The sequence below is a fragment of the Maniola jurtina genome, chromosome 1 (genome assembly GCF_905333055.1).
Source record: "Maniola jurtina chromosome 1, ilManJurt1.1, whole genome shotgun sequence".
Classification (NCBI taxonomy): Eukaryota; Metazoa; Arthropoda; class Insecta; order Lepidoptera; family Nymphalidae; genus Maniola; species Maniola jurtina.
The window spans coordinates 8,094,704-8,103,607 of record NC_060029.1 but is presented as its reverse complement, the minus strand read 5'-3'; the positions used below and the strand labels follow the sequence as shown (position 1 = coordinate 8,103,607).

Below are 8,904 nucleotides of genomic sequence, written 5' to 3'. Positions count from 1 at the left end.
ATAGAAAAGAGTTAGCTCATATTAGTATAGAGCGGTGATGGCGTAGTGGTTAAGATGTCGGCCTTCAAGTCGGGGAGTTTGGGGTTCGATCCCGGACACGCTTTTCTAACTTTCCGGTAAAGGAAAACATTGTGAGGAAACCTGCTTGCCTCAGAATTCTACATAATGTTCTCAGAGGTGTGTGATGCCACTGAATCACACTTAGCCAGCGTGGTAGACTATGGCCGAAAGAAGATTGTTCAAACATTCTTGGATTCTTGACTGCTCAGTAAATATTAGCCGACTATGAGCTGTTGTTGACTTGCTGTTGATGATGAAAGAGTTAGACTTTTGAGTAAGAATACTTTTGATGTACGGAAGGATTGAAGCAAAAAAACATTAATTCTAATACAAACTTAATGCAATTTCGCTCGCCTCATTAACTCCCTAAATAGGCATAAGTGTAAGTACACAAATAATAAAGTAATGAGTATCAGTGAAGACCTTGACGCGCGGTGTTCGTTACACCGTGTGTTGCTTCGAGGCCCTACAATCGCTAGCGTGATACAAATATACACATAATTTTAATGCCGGGGGTGAAGCATTAAAAGTCAGGGATCAAATGCCTTTAATACTATCTGCAGAAACCGTGGAGTCGCTGTTTCAACTGGGCTCAATTTTTTCTATTTTTCTAAAAACCTAGCCTAACCTCGAGCAATAAAGGAATCTATTCAGGCTCATGAACTCAGGTCAATGATATTATTATTGGAATGAAAAGTATCAGTTTCTTTAAAGTTTAAACGACGTTCTAGATGACTTAAAATGACCTCAACATTTTTTGAAGTTGTCTTTTTTGCTAAGTTAAACTTAGAATAGGTAAAGACCGAAAGTTGTACCTACCTACTAGAAATAAAAGTTACGAGTATTTCTTAAAAATGTACATAGATTACAATGAAAAATAGATACTTACCTTTATATATACCTTTATTGCAACAAAACTATATATACATAAATATAAAACCAAGAGGGAAAAAAATTGTATGCTAGGTGCAAAGGCGGCCTTATCACTAAGGTGCACTTTTAAAGGCCACCTGACCGTATTAAGCTAGCAAACGTTAAGAATATACTTACTTGCACTGCTAAATTTCACGGCGCGATTTTTTCCACAGAATCCTATTATATTATGGGAATTGCGTGAAACCATTCAACTAATTTTTTTTCGAGAGGCTTCATACAATTTCCTTGAGTTACAGAACTGTGTGAAAATACAAGATAAGCTTTTATTAATGAATAAAATTATGGTTTCACTACATTATAGGATATCACACAGGATACTTAGTCATAAGAAGGAGGCTCCATGGCTTTTTAATAACAAAGTGTAAGGCGTTTACACAGCGGCGCGCACGCGACGCTCACGGCTTACCTGCGCCGTCCGCACTCGACTTACTCTAATCTCCAATCATATTCACTAATAACACTTACTAACAAGTGCGATACAAGGTAAAAAGCTTAATTCCCATTAAATGAATAAACCATTCGCTCCCTTATTTTTCTACGATATCCTATAGGTCCAACAAAATAATTGCTATGCTATCATTTATCTAATTATAAACTACTTACTAAACTTAATGAAAAAGTGGCGATGGCCGAGTGGTTAAGTCTTGTACTTGTGAGGTCGGGGGTTCGATGTCGGGCACGCAATTCTAACTTTTCGGAGTTATTTTAAGCGTTATAAGCAGTTAAATATCACTTGATTTAACGGCGCATGTTGATTTTTGCACCTCGGTGCCGAATATGCTTAAGACGGCTCGCCCTGATGATGTCCATAACTGCAGCCGCGTGAATTTAGGTTTCCAAAAATTTCGTGGGAACTCGTTAATTTTCCGGGATAAGCAGAAGTCAATTTCCATCTCCAGGATGCAAATTGTGGACTTAGATTTTTCAAAAATCTCGTGGGAAGCCTTTGATTTTCCCGCTATGCAAGCTAGCCCTGTACCTGTTAAATACAGTTAAACGGATGGGTCGCGACAGACAGACAGACACACTGTCGGATTTATTTAATAAAATTAGTATGGATATGGATTATAATAAAATTATTTTTCAGGAGCGTTAGAAGTTTTTTAAAGATTTCATTTCAGTCATAATATTGAAATCTAGCTTAGTTTTTACTTTGTCTGGTTCTTTGGCATGCATGTATAAACTCATTCAAGAAAAAAATGTTAAGTAGTTAAGCAGTCATGTACCTAAACTAGGTAAGTACTTATCGAATTTTATCGTTTTATTTTCGCAAATAGGTAGCAGACAGTTGAACATTTAAAATGAATTCTCAGAGATATTCCTACGATTTCAGAGTAAATACGAACTCCAATATACAAATATTTAATGAACTAAGTATTTTTTCTCAGATCTTCTTCATTAGGGCGTCAGGTGCTTAAGAAAATTTCTGGTTTATTTATTTTATAAAATAAACGAAGATACAATAATATAATGTAGGTACCTTAGAATACAATTTAGTTTGAAATAATAAATTACTTGTAAAACGACGGCGTTGAAGTACCTACCATTATAGGGGTTTCCATGTATTTGTACAGAGGTAAGTAGGCATATTATTTTGCCATAGTTTAAAGTTTTTATAGCGTCGTAAGTACCTATTACTTAGAACGCCCATCACGTGCATTACATAAAAATGTAATCAAATATTTATTGATTGATAAATTTGAAATAAAATAAATAATAAAACTTGAGCAATTCAGTTTACTTCTTATTTTAAATTTTGTGGGCATTTAATTTACTTTAAGTATATTTTTATACTGCAAGCTTTGTGACATTTCTCCTTACACTTGATTTGGAATATGTATGTATTTTATGTCCTTCCTTTAAAAGGTAGCTAAATAGTCTTTTAAAATTCCAGCGTCATTTATGGCATCAGCTTTTTTGACTCCGGCATCTCGATTCTGAGTAGACAAAATATATTTGAAATGTATAATAATAATTAAAAATGTTTTAGTATTATGCATACGTATAGGTAGATGAGCTTGTGTGGTGTAACAGCTATTATTATCTATCATCAAATATTCAGCGCAAATCCGTTCACATATTACGCATTCGTCAATAGGGTTTGAGCCGTCACCCTTTTAATTTACGAGTCGGACGAGGGGTCATTAAACAATAAAGTGTTGATTAAAAGCCCCTATGCGCGGGCGGCGGCGGGTGGCGCGGGCGTTGCGAATAACTGCGTTTCCTGCAGAGGAGTCATTATTTTATCACCGATGATTGGCACCGACCGCCTTGAGAGGTAGTGCGACCCACATCTAGATTCAATGATGCGAGTTGCGAATACGTCTTCTAGCAAAAATGTGGGAGCGAAAACAATTCATGAGGTTGTAGTACTTCCCAGCTCTTGTAAACTGTTTAGACTCAATTCTCGAGAACGTAGTAGTAAAATAAGGTTGCTGAAATTAACAATTACAATAACAGTGAAAAGTTTATAATTTTGGCAAGATAAAAAAAGATTAATGAACTATGTATTTACGAAAATAAATACCAATGAATGATAAGTATCAAGATGTTTTAATAACAGTATTGAACATTAATTGACATCTCGATGCTTCGCCTCCACAATAGGACGGGAGTAGCAGATAATTGCTTGAGATAATACGGGAAGCAATGAACAGAACCTCATTAGGGTGGGGATTTCAGTTTCATCACGTATAATCCCTCACAACATTGTTCGCTCTCAGACCACATCGAGAGTATTCCAATAGACCGTCCAGTAGGTACCATTTTATGCAGCGCTTTTAGCGTGTTATTCCTTATTATATGTAATGCATTCCGAATACTGAGATCATCTGGAGAGCCCATTTATGGAAATTGTATACCAATCGTTAAAAAGAGAAGCGTCCTGTTAACAGATTTTAAATCATTGCCGTCACCGGTCTCCATTGTAACGTCAAGTTAGTTCAAAAGCGGTCGTTCCAGACGAACAAAATGATCTTCAGAGGATCGGATCGCGAGTTCCACACCTTTGCGATCAATAGATCTCATTCAAATAATAATAAGGAGTTATAGATCAGCGGTGGCTGCCAGTGCGGCCGGTTGACGTGCGTCCCTTGTCGCGCTTTGGTTACACTTCTCCTCACATTTGTGTATGGAAATCGATATTTATTCACCGAGGCGACTCTCGACTGAGGCGATCGTCTGCGGTGATTGCCGAAGATGATAACGCTTCGATTTATATTTTACCCCGTGATCGGCAACGCTTCATCATTCGTTATATACGTTTGAAGGGGAGGTTAGCCGGTTTGTATTTTAGAAAAAGAATGAATAATACCATATGTTGTTAACTTAACTCATACTTACTCAAAGAAGAATATAAGAGGCTAGAATTTTATGTCACTTGAGTAGGTAAATACATCCTTTTTTTCTGTGATTAATTCTAATAGTTCCTATTTTAATTGATAAAGATACATTAAAATACGTTAACTGAATGGGATTCTCGTGATGTTTTGTTTCTTTTCTACTGGTTATTTCTTCTGAAATGGCAACAGATTAAAAATTTATAACGAAGCTATGTCACGTCCCGCTTTAATTAGGTAAGGCGTTGGTGCATCGAGAAAGGTATGCGCCCGCGCCACCTTTGTTATCTATGTGTCACTAGGGTTGCTACGTATTAAGTTTAATTAAGTTAGCGCATAGCATGACAGACAATATAATTAAATAGCAGTGAAACAAGGACAAAAATAGACGTAAATCTGACAGCTTCCGTAGAGCAGGACACGGCAAATGAAAAGTTATTTACTTATTTTAACTAATTAAATGACTGATGCCCTTCATTTTATCTTCATTTGAAATTCAGTGATCTATTCTGCGTCTAAAAATCTTATTATTTGTTGGCTCAAATTTCTTTCACAATAAAATTTAGAATAAGTCATAAGTCCTTAAAAATTTACTTGATTAGATTTTTCACAGTAGTTGACAAACAGATAGATCAATTTCTCATTTTTAGAATATTTTTCGAAGAAAATCCAAGTAGGTAGATCGTACATTGTAATCCAAGTAGGTTGATCGTATTTAGTACGAAATAAACCTTCCAATGATTGGCGAACAGATGCCAACCCTACGAACTTTGTTGCTATGAATAAAATGAAAATATGCTAATTAACAATTATGGAACGCAATATTAAATCGGCGAAGCCTTTTACAATAAAATTGCGATAAACTATAGTGAGTTCTTGTAAGTAACTATTTCACGCTTGAACAATTCGAAAACCTCCCTGGTGCAGTGATTTAGGTATGCTGTGGGCTTAAAATCTGGGTTCAGGGTTAGATTTCTGAGTGGATCAATTTGGTAATTTAGTATAAGTATTCTATATGTTTTCTACCAGCAACGCTATATCATCTTACGATTAAGCATTCCAATAGTAGGTATGCTTCATAATTAGCATTCTGCTGTAATCAATTAGGGGTCTGGTTTTGAAAAAAGTTCCAACATCGCTTTCAGGATTTTCTTCTGTCGGGATTTCATAGTAGAGTTACCTAATTTACTTGTAAAAATATGTTGTTTCACAGCATTGAATTCTAAATCTATAGATAATTACTTTTAATAGGAATTTGTGAGAAAAAAATATGTTTCATATAGTTTCGTATTAGAATGAACTGTACCTAACAGGGCTAAAATATAGGTGCAAGCTGGTGCCTATCAATATAAAATGTTGCTTCAAAACTCGCCATATTACGTTCAGTTATTCACAGAGTACATTACCCTATAAACTAACAGCAATAGTCGAATACATTACTCACATGTAACATAAAGTTGATCGCACATTATCGCAAGAGCTGCATAGCTGCACTTTACGCCTTTTTCAGCAGCTACTGAAAATGGGGATGACATAATAAGTTGTCTACGAGTTCGACTTGTTCTGCTGAAGTTGTTAATTGCAATTTGACTAGAAATTGACTACATGTGGTTTCAACTCATAATTGTATACAATATTAACTGTAAAAGTCTACCTTGTTCATATAATCTTGCATAATATCTAGATAAATGCTAATTCTATTAATTATAACTACCTATTTCATGCCACTTACGCTCTTGCGCCTCTTTCGTCGCTTAAGGCTTTGCGGCAATGTGCGATCAACTAAATTCGCTACCACATGGACTTGCTTCATGTCTGTTAATTGAAATGTTGACTTTTGTTTCGATTTATAACGCCCTTCCATATATTTCAAGTAAGTATTTTGTTATTGCAAAATATACCTACCTACTTAGTGGAAATATTTCAGAATGTTGTTTGTTGTAGTGTTTAAAATCAATTGTGGGTTTTGATTCCATTCCAGGTCACTATATATTCTACTAATTTTACCTATATATAATCTTAAATTTAGGTAGGTAACTCTCGTACTTACTGATTTAATAACATTCATCTGAAATTATTTCCTTTTACGCTTATATCAAAATTATAAAGTCTACTTACAATAATTTTGTGTATCTATGATAAGTTATGACAATAATATAATGAAGCTTGTACTTCACTGCACAATGCGGTAGAGACAGTAAGCGACCTCTGGACCTGCGCCGGCGCATATTTACACCCGCGCTAACAAGCCAGGCCACGCCTCGACCAATGTTCTTGTATTGTACGGAAATGTTGGTCGGAGCGCGAAACAATTCTACTGTATACCGTAATATCTGCATACAAATGTTTGGACGCTCCGCTTCGGTATTTCATTGCATATGTTTATGCTTTATTTGGTTTCCCTAATATGTTTACCGCGTTAGAACATTGTTATACATTTACACGTCTGTGACTTGGTAGCCTTAAAGGCTTTTGTATTAACTTAATACATCACCACACATATACCAGGTAGGCAAAGCTCATAAAACTCCAGGTAGGCAAAGCTCATACAATTGTATTTGAAAACTAAAAAGTGAAGACAATTTCGTAGCTACGCTTGTGCGTGACACATAATATGCGTAGCGACATAGATTAGGTGCATGCGTTTTGCGTGAAAGAGTAACAAACATCATCCATACATACATACTGACAAACTTTCGCGTTTATAATATTAAGTAGGATGGTAAAGAAAATACAATTAAATGGATTTTTCAATTCCAAATACGTGCGCGGAGCAAGATAATCACTATTGTAGGTACGAGTGTATGCATGTAAGTCAATTTCAATCTCCTGACAAAAACACAGACAGCAAAATTTGTCATTGAAAAGCACGTAATGTAAATTCTATTATTACGGCCTTTTATTTTTCAATTACGAACCCCCGGCCTCGCCGGGCGCCCGGGGGTTAACTTTGCAGTACCCCACGATGCCCAATTTTTATCTCAAGTTATGTATATTAAACAATTTGTTCAATTTTGTTTTGCTTGTAACATTGACTCATTGTCGTCTTTATTTGACAACTGCGCATTGTTCAACTAAAGAAATACGTCTACCAAATTGATATTAGGGGTAGTTACAAAGGGTATGAGATTATAGTAGCAGATGATGCTTCCCTTGGAATTTGGTGGGTAAGTTAGTAGTCCTATTTTAGGCCTGTTTAGCTTTGTAACTGTTCATTATTCATTAAATAGTAATATTAAACATAGTTAAAATAGCAATCATAATATTATTTTGTAAAACTCCCAGTGTACAAAAAATTACAAATTACAAGCTTCAGTTATGTGATTAAAAGAGAAGAGAAGAAGATAATATTTAGGTTCATTTAGTTAGTTTATAGCATATATGGGGTTGTTCGGTCTTCGCATAATGTCATATCAAGATACGCACTCATAATAAACAAGTGTTTTATAAACTAACGCAATCCTAATGTTTCATTGTTACTCCTAACTTTCATGTTAACACGTTGTTTTGACTAAATCGTGAAATAACTCATAAAAGGGAGCCTTATAACGAGGTGAGGTGTGTTTTGAATTTGTTCCCGAGCACTCCATAAAGTCAACACTAGCAGGTCACGCGACGGCTTCGATGACGAACGGTATCGGAGCCAATGTGTTGACACAGTCTATCTGCTACAGTCAATTTGAGAGATTTTTAATACGAGTAAGTTTGACACGCGAGCTTATAGTATTCTATAATAATCCGATAGATAAAATAACAATTTTAACAATATTTGTTATTACACATCAATTTTCACATTCTGTTTGGGTCAGTTTGTCTATATTTTTAAAAAAAGTTATCTTCTGATCTCATCTTGATAAAATTAGGATCAGCTGATATGGTTTACATTATTAAAATAGACTTAAAATCTCGTGGTGACAATAAAGGTTTCAACTATGAGAGATTGTGTGTTATTCCAATCCCAGAATCCCAGAACGCTAATGTTAAATTAAATAACTAAATCTAAAAGTCTATAAATGTAGCTGTAATATTTGTACTTATGAATACTAATATTATAAATGCAAAAGTGTATCTGTCTGTTTGTATGTCCGTTTATCTGTCTTTCTGTCTGGTAGCTGTTCATGGCCCAACAATTTAACCGATTTTGATGAAATTTCGTACAGAGTTAGCTTACATCCCGGGAAAGAATTCCCACGGGATTCTTAAAGCTCTATCTGTTTAACCGATGTATATGAAATTTGCTGCAGAGGTAGCTTGCATCCCGGAAATTGACTTATGCAACTTTTTGTCCCGGAAAATCAAAGAGTTCGCACGGGATTTTTAAAAACCAAATCATCATCTAATTGATAATATTTACTATTTCCATTGCTAAAATATTTTGCACCGAGTATTTTAGCTGATACTTTTATGCTGTGCCAACGCACGTAAGTCGTCCCTCGGAGCCACTCAGTGGCCAAATTAAATCATTTCTATTTTGTCCGCGATTGACTACACACGCAATGCACGGTTATCATTAGAAGACATGGATACTATAGCAGATAAAGAAAAGTATTAGCTTTCACAGATGAGCAGA

At 35.4% G+C, this 8,904-nt stretch overlaps 1 long non-coding RNA gene across 1 annotated transcript; it reads right to left on the bottom strand.

Annotated features, from left to right (window-relative positions):
* Window positions 1-3,597: 3,597 nt before the first annotated feature.
* On the bottom strand, window positions 3,598-5,101 carry LOC123867613. Its single transcript, XR_006796457.1, has 3 exons — window positions 4,929-5,101; window positions 4,339-4,511; window positions 3,598-3,880 (listed from the first exon to the last, which is right to left on the bottom strand). It is a non-coding gene; the product is annotated as an uncharacterized LOC123867613 (long non-coding RNA).
* Window positions 5,102-8,904: the final 3,803 nt, after the last annotated feature.